This window comes from Engraulis encrasicolus, chromosome 16 (assembly GCF_034702125.1).
Source record: "Engraulis encrasicolus isolate BLACKSEA-1 chromosome 16, IST_EnEncr_1.0, whole genome shotgun sequence".
Classification (NCBI taxonomy): Eukaryota; Metazoa; Chordata; class Actinopteri; order Clupeiformes; family Engraulidae; genus Engraulis; species Engraulis encrasicolus.
This window is the reverse complement of record NC_085872.1, coordinates 5740132-5754396: the sequence shown is the minus strand read 5'-3', so window position 1 is coordinate 5754396 and position 14265 is coordinate 5740132. Positions and strand designations below refer to the sequence as shown.

The window sequence follows — 14265 nt, the reverse complement described above, 5'->3', positions numbered from 1 at the left end:
ATGCACCGAAAAGCTGAATGTTTTTAACCATTTACTTACAGTTCTATTACAAACTGCAAAAATATAATTTTTGATCACAGATTTGTACATGATGAACATTTGAAGGGGTTGTCTAGACTGACTTACTACAGTAGTCATAAACTAAGTTTTCTGTTTTATTTCTTTTCTGTATTTTCATTAGATAGCCTTGGACATTAGATAGCCTACTTGGACATTGTGTAAAATTCAGGTGCGCTGTTCTCTTTATACACGGTTCTTTTCCTTGTGCTTATGTACGCTAACATAGTCCAAAGAAATGTATGTTCCAGTGTAGTCACATCCAGGTGCTCAAGATGTACAAAAACTCACCCCATTTACCTTAAGACCAGAAAGCTTGTCGAAGAGATGTACTTAAAAATGTTCTGCCCCCAGATACACCAGCACCACGGCACTAAGCCACCTGCTGCTGCTGCTGCTTCTGTTTCTGGGGTAACTGTTTCCAACAACAGCTACCCTTGCATCAGAGTCCTTGTTAACAGCTAGTCTTCTGTCACAGCCGCTGTTCAATCATGGTTCCTTTTATGCACTCTCTCTTTTCAATGTCATTAACATATATGATTGAGGTAGCAAAATGATGATATACAATGGCACTCAACTGGAGATGTTAATAACCCTGAAATTCAGGAACTGTCGTAATGGTACTTTGAAGACAACTTTAGGGTCTAAGGAACATATGCCCTCTGTGGACACTGTGCAGTTCAGCTGGATATCCACCACCTTTCTACTGTAGTCTTTTTGTCACAAAGTTGTTTAATTATGTCCGTTTTACTTTTTTGACCGAGTGGATCAATGTGATGCTATCACGAACAAACAGGGTGGATAATCTGGACATTCTTACTGACCTTAATCTCTCTAAGACATTTGAAGGTAAAATATGAATTTAGTTACATGTTTCAGAAATTACATGCACATGTTGTTTTCATTGCTTTGATCAATTTCATAATGTCGATCACATTAATTTTTTTAGATTTAGCAAGCACTTTGACAAATAGGCAGCAATATTGTGCTTATTTTAAGTTGGAAGTCTTGTGTGGAAATGGTAATCAGAATGTGTCTTAAAGTGGCATTTGTCATTTTTAACAAACAGCAGTCTAAAACATCAGATCTCTACACTGTTGCACGCTGTACATACGTTTGTGCTGTGTTAAGAAATAAACCTTTCCTCAGAAGTACCTTCTCGTCTCTGTTTAAATACTTTATATGGGGCCTGAGCTTTCTTTTAGAAATGAGAACCATTTTCATTTTCATGAGTCTGAATGTGCTTTGCCTGATGTTGACTTGAGCCTGTCTTTATGTATAGCCAACATCAGCACACAGTAGACTTTCTGTGAGATGCACTAAGTGTAACAGTATCTCAATAATGTAATAGCTGTTGGCACTGTAATATTCACTATAGGCAACCATTTTGTCCTTGCTTGTAAAGACTGTCAATCCAAACTAAAATATGTTAATGGATTCATGGGCATCAACAACTCACTTCATTTTAAATTGTATCCCTAATTTCATTGGGCTAATATGGTTCTTCAGGCCTTGTTGTAATGTAGGGATGCCTTAACAGGATCCCTGATGCAATGCACATTTCTTACCTCATGAGGGCAGCAGGACGTAGGCAGCTGATAACATTATCTGCAAAAGTAGGCCTATCTAGTTGCTGTGTGACACCACATTTTGTATCATTAATTCATTTGTTGTTCCGTTACCTCCTCTTTAGTTAATAAATAAATATTGATGCAGGTGTGCAATGGGGAAAAGTATATTCTCTGTCACTCTTCTGGAATGCATTCATTGTCGTGTGTGTGTGTGTGTGTGTGTGTGTGTGTGTGTGTGTGTGTGTGTGTGTGTGTGTGTGTGTGTGTGTGTGTGTGTGTGTGTGTGTGTGTGTGTGTGTGAAATATAAATGTGAATGGAATTAATTAATGTAATTAATTAACAATTATAAAGAGGGGAAAACATTTTCTAGGTAGACTACGAAGAGATTTCTTATGGACTCCCTGGACTATAGTATGCAGTGCAATGACTGTGGGTCAGCCCTCAGATTCATTCAGGTGATAAACATCCCTGGGCAGATTGGAATAGTGTTGGGACTTGAAAATGTGGGGCCTGCTCCTGTTTAAAACAGCAGACATTTGCTCAGTCTCACTGATCTATGGATAAACTTTCTCTAGCTGTGCCTGTGGGATTACCATTAAATCCTCCGTAATCTCTCGTGAGATGAGTCTGCTCAGAGCGTTGAATAGTAGAAGTCTCAACCGGCTCTGCAAACCAAGGTGAGCGACTGTCTGCCAATGATAGTGGAAAAGTGAAGGTGTGAGGACAATTTATCGGGAACCAAACAATTGATCAATTGTGATGATTTTTCAACAACTGTGAGCCTGAAGCTCTGCTGTTAAAGCTGTACGATGCAAAGGATGTATCAGAAGGGAAACGGCCAGCATGGAGCCATAGTCTGAATGAGAGACACTTAACACTTTACAGGTGAGATTGGTATAATGTACGTAGAGTCATCATTACAAAACTATTGTCTTTACCTCTCTTCATACACATTGAAAGATAATACCAAGTTCTCCCTCTATATCTGGGCTGTTGAGGCAGGTGTCTTGAGAGTGGTTGACCATTTAGGCACAGGAGTTTTTTATGGACCATTAGTCAGAGTTTGGTATATGCACCGATTGCTAGTCATCCATATCAAGTAGTTTATTGTGTAAGCCTATTCACAGTTTTGATTTGTCACATCATGCTATTTTCTACTGTACAATACATGATGTGGTTCAGCTTTGCTGAGTAAAACCATGCTGGTTGACAGATGATACGGATCCACTCATCCTTTATACACACTGCATTCCAACTCAGTGTGCAATGCAACAGCATTTAATGAATGAATGAATGAATGAATGAATGAATGAATGAATGAATGAATGAATGAATGCATTAGGCATGCATACAGAGAATGTTGGGATGTGATACACTAGGATGTGATACACTTTGCATTTGCTAAACTTGATAAAGTTTTAATCATGGATAGGCTGTATACATTTTATAAATAAACAAAGTTATGCTTTACTCACAAAACGAGTGACTGGTAGTGTGATAAATTTGTTGATAAAGTTGTCATTACTGTCCTAAATGGGTGATAGTGGTTGTTCAAATTTGATTAGAGTTTGTTAAAGTAGTCCAAACACACAAAGTACACCAATGTTTCTCAACACTTTGGTTTGCGACATTGTGATGTTCATTCAGAACCTGGCTAGGGGGCCCATACTCCGCTTGGTCAATGGATTACGGAGTAGAGGTCAGAGGCTACAGTCATTAGACTTAATAGGCTCAACCCATCACTGGACCTGTTGAACACTCTCCCATCAGGACAGCTAGCCCTGCAAAAGTGTGTGTGTGTGTGTGTGTGTGTGTGTGTGTGTGTGTGTGTGTGTGTGTGTGTGTGTGTGTGTGTGTGTGTGTGTGTGTGTGTGTGTGTGTGTGTGTGTGTGTGTGTGTGTGTGTGTGTGTGTGTGTGTGTGTGTGTGTGTTTGCGCGTGTGTGCTTGTATAGGATGCATCATGTTATCATACCTTTGTCTTGGATTGCAGCTCCGTGGCTGATATGAGAGGCGACATTGTCCTCTCTGGACACCCTTGGATTTCTGGATTCATGAGTGGAGGAAAAGACCAAGAAAATATGGGGTAAGAGAGGAAAATGCTACTTTTACAATCAGTGCTCCAGCTCTCTCAGTTGTGTTAATAGAAGCTTCACACCTTTCAGTATCAGTCCACTTTCATGTCTATAGCTCAAACAAACAATATGGCTTTTATTATAGAGAAATAACTTTGCAATAGTTATAACAAGTCTTCACACACTAGAGATACACAACATCATATGTCCTGAAATAGTTACGTAAAGAGCACACACAAAAAGGAAGGTAGTTTTTTTGTTTGTTTGGTGATTTGCGCTTTCTGCTTCTCTCTCTCTCTCTCTCTCTCTCTCTCTCTCTCTCTCTCTCTCTCTCTCTCTCGCTCTCTCGCTCTCTCTCTCTCTCGCTCTCTCTCTCTCTCGCTCGCTCTCTCTCGCTCTTTCTCTCGCTCTTTCTCTCTCTCTCTGTATGTGTGTGTGTGTGTGTGTGTGTGTGTGTGTGTGTGTGTGTGTGTGTGTGTGTGTGTGTGTGTGTGTGTGTGTGTGTGTGTGTGTGTGTGTGTGTGTTTGTGTGTGTGTGTGTGTGTGAGTGAGAGAGAGGGGGGGGCATAGGCTACAACAGGCTATCAAAAGAAATCAGCGATTAAAAGGGATGCAAATAATGCCTTGCTCCCCCGTGCTTAGCCCACCTCATTTCAATGGACCCTTTTCTTTATCATTTTTATTACTTCTGAAAAGCTTGTCATGGACTGATGCATAATGTATAATGTATAGTTGCTTTGGTAACAACCTCCCTGGAAAGGGACGGATAAATTAGTTCCCTGGACAACGAGGTCCATGTAAAATGCCAGAAAGCCTTCCCAAAAGATCCGGATGGAATAAAAATGAGGGTGCACGTTGGCCAGCGTAATTATACTATTTTATTAAAGAACTGTTAAAAACACTGCAGAAATAGCAACCAGAATTCTTATAAACAGTTTCATAACTTCAGACAAGTATTTTTCAGTGAACATAATTCAGTAAACTACATTTCCCTGAGCAATATATAAATAAAAGTTTTTGCTTTTGTGAAGCATTGACACCCGCACAGGTGCAAGGTTGAAGAGTTCAGATGCAACACCCTCTAAATCCACTTGAGCACATTTTGAGTCAAAGGCCTTTCTAAAAAAAGGACATTTTTGTGTGCACCGTCGTGCATGGATGTCAGCCTCTCTTTTGGCTTCCCTTCTCTTGAATTCTGGACAGCACATCGGCGAGAATGCTTTAATCTACGAATATATATATATATTTTAGAAAAGCCTACCGTCTCCTGTAACTATTGGATCATAGGACACTGGAGTAAGTACTCTTAGTTCATCTTTTGCCATCTGCTTTGCTCTTCATTGACAACTGCTGGACCCAGACAAGCCCGCGTGGACAGTCTGTAACTTATCATTAATTGATAGGCTATCTCATGTTTCAATCTTAGCTGACCCATGTGGTAGGCTACTGCTGTTGGCTATTTCCCTCATGCTTGAAGTCGAAAGCACATGACATACTCTTAGCTAGAACTATATTCTGAGAGATTCTGGCTGGACTGTAAGAAGTGTGTCCTAGAAGTCGGCATCCTTTTGTACACATGCATGGCCAACACCTCCACTGTCACACTTTATGCCTTATGGATTTTCTATAGAGGACTGTTTATTAGTTTGAGTTGAAAAGTGCACTGTGCAACATTGATTTGAAATCTTGCCGGCTTTAATAAGCTGATTTATTGTCATTTCCTGTATGCACTTACATTCACATTGATAAAGAGATGTTGAAGTGGACAAGAGCAGAATGAAGAGCTTTCTACAAATGCCTGGCATACGTGTTTAGGCCTAGTGTAACTCAAAATTGAAACTGCACAGATTTTGAGTTGAGTAAACGGGTGAAATAATGAATCGCAATGATATATTTATATTTATTATCACCTGGACAATTTAGAATAACTTCATTTGGAATGTGGTAGATGAATCCAGGTGGATCATCACTGACTTAACAAACGAGAAACAAAAAGTAGACTATGCCAGGTAAATGGAGAGAAAGACACAAAGCAGTTGCCTATGAAAGATGCATGTCAAAAATGCATTAATGTGTTCAGTTGTCTGCTGTGGGAAAATTAACAACCATTCCCAGTGTGGAATGTGTGCTTTGGCCTGCTGAGGTATTGTGGTGAGTAGGCTACTAACAAAACTGCTTCTCTCCTCTGTTACATGTAAGAGTGAAATGGTCCTCCTTGTCCAAAATGATAAATATATGCATCATCACGCATCATGGCACATCATCTTTACTGAGCTAACAGTCTCAGGTTGGGGTTTGGCTGGTGTCAAACTTAAGATGTGAAGTCCCATAGTTATTGTGCTTGTTAGATTGCATTACAGGTGATCAAAGGGAAGCCCATGAGGACCATTTTTAACAACTAAACTCTGTATGATATTCCAATGAGTCCCTAAAAGAACAAGGTGTACAGCCTGGGGCAACTCACTGCACTGCAGTAACAATTATCCCATATGACCCATCAGTGCATAAGACTTTCTGCTTTCGCCAGCCTGCCGTTACTCAAGGAAATGGGCTCCCATCCAACAAGGAAGTCTTATGCAATAGAACTTTACTGCACACACAGGCCCCAAACAAGACCTTACAGCAGTGTTTCCCAACCAGGGGTATATGTACCACTAGGGGTACATGAGCACACTTCAAGGAGTACCTGGAAATTTTTAATTTTAACAAATGTATGGAGCATAGTTACATTGAGATAGAGAAAGTGATAATTGTTACTGCAGTGCAGTGAGTTTGGTCAGACTGTACACCTTGCTCTTTAGGGCCTCATTGGAATATCATACAGAGTTTAGTTGTTAAAAATTGTCCTCATTACCTCAACTGTAATGCACTATACCACCATGCAGTTACATGTGTAGGTATAGGTAAATAACCTTCAGTGCTAGTGTATACAGATTTTGGAGTTTACTTTTAATAGAGGCCCTTGTGATCATCTCAAAGTTATTGTATAGGTCATTTGCTGTTAACAATGTAGTACCGTATGGTATAATTAATGCATTATAAAATGTGACCTTTTCAGTTTTTTGTGGTGGGAGGAAATAAGCAAGAGAATGATACCATCTCGCTGCCTCTCTCTCTCTCTCTCTCTCTCTCTCTCTCTCTCTCTCTCTCTCTCTCTCTCTCTCTCTCTCTCTCTCTCTCTCTCTCTCTCTCTCTCTCTCAGACACACACACACACACACACACACACACACACACACACACACACACACACACACACACACACACACACACACACACACACACACACACACACACACACACACACACACACACACACAGGCAGAGTCTCTCTGGGTTGTCAGTGATTTGTAGGTCTTTTCCTGCTCCCACCAGCAGAGGATGTCAGAGAGTAGTAAATATTTTGCTGGGCACAGATATGGGTCACTGTGCAGGGAAAACAACCATGTTGTGCGTTTTTGTGTATCTATTTATGTCTAGTTTGTCACTGTTGTGTTCTCTGTTGTTAAAATGTATACTTCATGCTGTGTTGTTGAATATGCAGGACAGATATTTATTAATGGATTAACTTGCCGTCGTACAAAAGCTTGTGTAACAAATATAGTACAGTAAATCAAAAGCGTAGCCCATAATGCACGCCATTACATCAGTGGAAAGCTGTAATAGTCATTGAAAATACTTAACTAACATAGTACTACACTGACATTACACAAAGCCTTAATGCATTATTACTTGTTTATTGCCATTCTGGTAAGAGCAAATTTACAACAGGGGCAGAGTCTCAATAGGTTAAACGTTTGTCTGAATTAGAGACAGCATATGTAAAAACCATCATGATTTTACGATACTATGTCATACTATGTATAGGCCTACTCTCATGTTGCAGAGTAAATTAACTACATACTCTATCCACCTAAACGACATCACTGAGTGGCATCCTGTTTTGGTGCAGTAGGTGCCAAGTCCATTTCATTGTTCTTTCGCAACCTTGACAACTGAAAACAGAAGAATCTGTCACCTTGTCAGGGCACTACTATTCAGAAGAGGCTATTTTTATCCATTTCTGCATGCTTCTTTTTCTTGTTAGTTTTTCCCTTCATGCATGTTGCTATGTTTGCTTGCTCCACATCTATCATGTGAGTACTGAGACAGACAGTTGATGTATTACCCCAGGTCCCATAGTCAGGGCGGATGCAGTCATCCAGGATTGGCTTCAGGAAGCCTGGGTAGCACCACTTTCTGTGTCATGGCCAGCTCCAGCTAAAAAAGCATGATGCTGCCCGCCACTACCATGCTCAACTCTACGCATGGTATTACCCCAGGTCTTGCAATGTACAGATTTCAGATGTCTTTTTGCAAAAATGTATTTCACCAAGGTTGAACTTTTTCCAATAGCTCTAGGTGTATTTAGCGAAAAATCTCTCAAATAACGGCATAGCTACAGTGAAGCATGGTGGAGGCAGCATGCTTTTGCACTGTTTTTCTTGGAGTATGGAACTGGGGCCTTAGTCAGGGAGGTACGAATTATGAACAGATCCAACTTCCATTCAGTGTTGCCTCAAAACCTTCGCCCTCCTATCAGAACTTTGAAGATGAAGAGGAACGTAATTTCAGAGCCACGATTACCCTGCATACATGCATAAATCAATGGAATGGCCCAGCTAGAGTTCAGACCTGAATCCAAACATCTGAGGGGTGATCGGAAGAGGACTGTGCACACAGGAAAATTATGCCCTGGCAATCAGAGAGTGCTTAGGCAAAGAGGACTGGACAGACTGGGTAGCCTACTATACTAAAATCATTTTTTTATTTCTTAACAAGTGATTCAATTTTGGTGGTGACCTGAATCAGGATCCGGATGCAATATATATATATATATATATATATATATATATATATATATATATATATATATATATATATATATATATATATATATATATATATATATATATATATATAGGCCTATATATATATATATATATATATATATATATATCAAGTCAAGTCAAGTCAAGTCAAGTCAAGTCAAGTCAAGTAGGTTTTATTGTCAATTTCTTTACATGCACTGGTCATACAAAGAATTTGAAATTACATATATATATATTTAAAATCTTCATCTTCACCATTGATATAGGGTGAATGAAATACATTTTAACATACCAGCTTCTAACTCCAAATAAAACAAGACAGAAAGACTTGAAAAAAGAATAGGGTGTAACAGTAAAACGTTCTGTATCAAGCAGCTTCCTTTTGTAGTAGGCCTCTTGTATTTTTCTTTACTTTACAAAAACCTGGCTTTTGAACAAGGGTGTGTGTGTAGACGTTTTTTGAGGCCGCTGCATCATAGTAATTTTGTGTGATTCCACTTGGGAAATGCATGCATGATTGTAGATGCAGACGCACGTTGTAGCTTCTGACCTCTTGCCCTGATCTAGGGTTAAAAGCCTGCCTAGGTTCCCGCCTACAAGCTGTATGGACAGTACAGATTGGTCGCCACGTTGTAATGACAGCTTTACCCTCCCCCTCGTGTTGCAGTGACAGCTCGCGCAAGCAGACGTCTGTATTTGTGATGAAGAAGAACATCGTCTAGAATGGAAACAAATTATTTTAGCAGCTTCTTTTGACAGTTCTTCATGTAACACTCCACTGGAATGCTAAAAAGTGCGGCTATGGAGTTAACGTAAGTGTTTACTTTTTTTATTCGGGATGGTAAAGGGGAGCATCTCAGTTGTGTTTTTGTTCACAGCTGACGGATGATGATTATGGTGATGGCTTGTAGGGTAGGTTACAGATAAATTATCAAGTAGCACCCCCATCTCCTCTTTAGTGTGTTAGCAATCATATTATGCCATGTGCAAGATGAGCGCCAACTTGTAACGAATCTCCCAAACCAACAGGAAATCACAACAGTTACAGTAACTGCTCATAGAAGTTCGGTTTAGCTCGGATATGAGAATGCGTCAGTCTTTCCCCGACATGCAACAAGCTTTCGTTGTTGAATCATAAAGACTAAAGCTCAATGGGACAAAACCAACAACCAATCTCAAAGGAATTGGTTATGACAACCATAGGCTACCAACCGTTTGATGTCGCAACACAACGTACACAACTCTGGAAACATCCATTGAGATAACTAGACCTAACTTAATTGTACAGTACACATTTCAATATGAACGGATAATATAGCTGTGCAATTGGTGATTATTGAAAATGTGTTGCTACAATAACATAAACTACAAAAAAAATAGGCCTACTGCGCCTTATTTTTAGGTTGCCTTATTGTCAAATGTTTGCCTGTCCCCTGAAGTGAACTTGAACAGAAAGTTTTGCTAGTTTCCGTGACCTATAGAACTAATGCAAGACATAGGCTATGCCCTACAGTCAGACCGTTTGCTTCATGAACTCGTAAGTGAGTATTTTTTGCTTTTTTAATGCCCAGGCCTACAAAGGTTTGCTCATATGCAGTGCAGTGCTCCATAGCTGTTGTACACAGTGCTCCATGGTGCTGGCCACCATGACATTATCTTTGTGGACAGACTACAATTGACGCCCACACAGAGACACAGTCCCCTAAGATATGAGGGGGCACATTTGAGTGTGTGTGTGTGTGTGTGTGTGTGTGTGTGTGTGTGTGTGTGTGTGTGTGTGCGTGTGTGTGTGAGTGTGAGTGTGAGTGTGAGTGTGAGTGTGTGTGTGTGTGTGTGTGTGTGTGTGTGTGTGTGTGTATGTGTGTGTGTGTGAGAGAGAGATGACACAACAGAACGTTTTTTTTTGTACCGTACACTCATATTCTTTGTATTGCTTTGCAAAATCGGGGCCTTTTTGTTTTCCATTACTCTTATCCACGTATTTGCACACTCACTTAATTTCGGTTTGAATTTGCCATCATTTTCTATCATTATGCTCTGCACACTGTAAGTGGTGTTCTATTCACTGCCTTGTGGAGCTGCGATTTACTTGTCAGTCAACACTCTGCTTCTGCTACCCTGAAAAAATAAGACTGTCCTAATTTTTTTCATTTGCATGCAGGGCGGAAATGAGGTGCAGAGACACATATTTTTAGCCCCGCACAGCGAGTTTGTGCCACATCCTCTTGCCAGGGCCTCCCATCTGAGAGGCCTCTGTCATCTCAAGGCAGTAGCGAGATGGTCTGTCTCCGCCTCAGTCAGTACAAGAACATGACACACGAGAGAGGCATGAAATATATGCAATATCATACTTAATAATGTTTCCCACAGTAGCATCAATACTCTGTGTCTAAGGTGATGCTATGCACCCAGCAGTTTATTGCACTATTGTTCAGTTTTTTGCAAATGGTATCTCCATTGATCTATGAGGAATGGGATGCCATAACGGTCGACGCCAGTAGGCCAACAGCTGGGTGAAGATGAATACAGTTCCCTAAGATTAGGTCACCAGAGCTGTCGATGCCATCCCCTTTAGAAACAGGCCTTTGTGCTGCTGCAGCCACCATTAAACTGAATAGCTTGTCTGTTTATGTGTAACAAAGGTTTGACCACTATTATATTTAACCAAGATGCAGACTGTGTGTGTGTGTGTGTGTGTGTGTGTGTGTGTGTGTGTGTGTGTGTGTGTGTGTGTGTGTGTGTGTGTGTGTGTGTGTGTGTGTGTGTGTGTGTGTGTGTGCACGCGTGTGTGCGTGTGTTCATCTGAGAGAGAGAGAGAGAGAGAGAGAGAGAGAGAGAGAGATGAAGAAATGCTTTCTCCTCAATGTCCTTAAATAAATCCCTCTTCATACATAAATGTACAATATAAAATATGATGGTAGAAAGTAGAAAATGAAGCTTATGTTGAACTCACCAATCGACAGAGAGAGGGATACAAATCACAGGATTGTTAAAATTTAGAGAGAAGGTACATGCATGTTCTTGGGTGTATGAGTCTGCTCTTAGTCCTGCTGTTTTCAAAATCATATTTCTGAAAAGCAAACAGCTTTATATGACAAGAAGTATAACTCATTCAGGCTCAAGGACCCCACTCACATTGCCTTTGGGATGTGTAGCACTGTAGCCAGCTTTCTTACCTGTAGTAATTAATATACACCTATTTATTATAATATAATGATTCTTAATATAATAACTATTAAATATAATTAATATATTAAGGTCAGCATTCAATTCCTTACAAGAAGTGACACAACTTATTAAATGTCACAGGTTGTCAACAATACAGTGTTTCTCACTGATGCATGTACTATAATTTCATTTGCTGTGTTTGTAGTGCATGATTTTGTTGGGTGTGGGTTTGTTGCTGAGGAATTTATGCTTGTGTCTGAATACATGTGAGGGTGAGGTCATTTGTGTTGTGCAATGTGCTGTGTTTCTCTCTGTGTGTGTGTGTGTGTGTGTGTGTGTGTGTGTGTGTGTGTGTGTGTGTGTGTGTGTGTGTGTGTGTGTGTGTGTGTGTGTGTGTGTGTGTGTGTGTGTGAGGAGCGAGAGACCTAGATAGAAAGAGAGAGAGAGAGCGAAGAAGAGTGTGAGAGAGGTTGCCTCTAGAATGTATGGTCCTCATATGGAGGCCATTAAGCAGACGGTTGGGATTCCTCTTCCCCTGTCCAGGGCCTCTCGGAGCCCTTGGAAATGTTCTGCCTGAGGCCAGGGCTCTGGCTGCATGTGGCCAGCCTCCATCAGATGGGACACAGCTGCATGCGAGCTGGCCACAGTGTGGTGATCACATCACTGATAAATGTAATAACCCCCCGGCGACATCTCAGCCACACAGTGATTTATCTCCATTCATCCCCTGAAACCATCACCTCCTGTTTGTGTGTTTTGTTTTTCAGAGTGGACAGGGGTCAATGGTTGGCAAACGTCATTGGTGTGGTTGTTGACATCCAGTTGGTGTGACAGTGGCTCAGGCCCCAGCAAAGCAAAATAGCTGACCTCAGTGCTCTGGAAATTACTGTGGTGTTGGACAGTTAGCTTTGCATAGGCACACAGGACAGTACAGTAGTAATAGTCAGTTCTGGGAAGGCCTGTGAAGGCTGCATTTGGATTTGGGATCTGGGTGAGTGCGTTTGTTAAGTCATAATGCCTTACAAATGCATATATATATAAAGCGTTGTACTGTGCACATAGGAAAATGTTGTCCTGCAAAGTTGTAACATGATATCTTAGTAGTTAGAGGTGTTTTGAGTGAAAGGAAAAGAGCTTGTCAGCATTTCTCATAGTGGAACTGCAAGGTGTTCAGTTGCATGTTTTGATGGAACAGCAAACAAGTTAAAGTTTTGTTTGGGTTAGAGATGAAGAGATTGTATATCTTGACTGTTATGTGTGTGCAACCACCAGTAATGAATTTGCAGTTTGCAGTGTTTTGCTACCATTCATCTGAAAGCCTGTTGCTGTTGAAAGCTTGTGAAGAGATTGTCCACATTTGCAAAGAAAAAATTAAAAATCAAGAGCTGAATGCACCCCTTTAAATGTACCTCTCTTTCTCCTCCTATCTCTATCACATTGTTTTTAAAGGCTGTCTAGTGTAACTGACTGAGCAATGATGTAATCCTCAATCTGGCACTGTGAAAGAGGAGGGCAGATGTTGTGCTGGAGACCTCTGGGACAAGGCGCTCACTGGAGATCTGTCTGCTTTAATCAGAGGGAGAGAGAGAAGTGCCCTTGGTGATAATCATTGTTTTCCTCAGCTGTGAAGTCGCAGGATGATGTGGTTTATCCTGCTCTGTGAATGGCTGTGCAGAGATGTCCTACAGACAGCCTTTCAGTTATTTTGGAAAGCGTAGAAATTGTCACCTCACTAAGCCTGGATGTCCTCCTATTGCACTGTACTGTACATGTTTGGAAGGTTGGTGAGTTGTCACTCACCCAGGTCACAGAAAGAGGAGGTGCTTACCATGTACCATTTGTGGGTGGTTGACGTTTAAGGGCGTAATACAAAAAAAGAAAGAAAAGTTTTTCCAATTTCTGAAAAAAATTGGAAAAAATAGAAAGAAATAAAGCACTTAGTGGTCTGTGGAATTTCACCTTATTTTTGCCATTTTTGGGAAAATGTGTCCTGCATCAACAAATTGCATAGCCATGTCACGCCATTTTAAATGTTTAAATTTTTAAATTAAGTCACACCATAGGAAATTCACTGCATTATGGCCATTTTAATCCTTTTATATACATGACTGACACCTGAGCTCATGCTAACTTGATAATGATATTGTGTTTAATCTTAATATGTGTTTTCATTTATAAAAAAATAAGAGCAGTCTATAAGAGCAGTCACACCACAGGACACCATAAAATGAACCTAAGCATTGCGTGAGAGAAACATTGCAATATGAAGACATATTCAGAGGTTAATAGTTACCTTAAACTTCCACAGCACTGTCCAATAACTGAGGTACTGACCTAACTGAGGTACTGACCTACTGAGCCAGTCTTTAAGACCCTTGTAGTTGGCCTTGCAGCTGCCCATTCACAAACATTGACATACATGTCACCCCACAGGACGCAATTTGTGTTACGAAATTGAACTTGTAGTTAATATTACTGTCTTGAGTTTTTTCACATTCACATGTCTTAATATAAAGTCAATATTT

General features: G+C 40.4%; 1 protein-coding gene across 3 annotated transcripts in view; it reads left to right on the top strand.

Annotated features, from left to right (window-relative positions):
• The first annotated feature begins 9249 nt into the window (after window positions 1–9249).
• The window catches only part of trim2a (tripartite motif containing 2a), a 28171-nt gene continuing 23155 nt past the window's right edge, over window positions 9250–14265 (top strand). For 2 of the 3 annotated variants that reach the window (XM_063218383.1, XM_063218379.1), the window contains exon 1: window positions 9250–9384. The gene's annotated coding sequence lies outside the window, so the exon portion shown is untranslated. Of the gene's footprint in view, window positions 9385–12855; window positions 13525–14265 lie in introns of those variants that run through there. The other variant, XM_063218382.1, reaches the window with a different exon arrangement.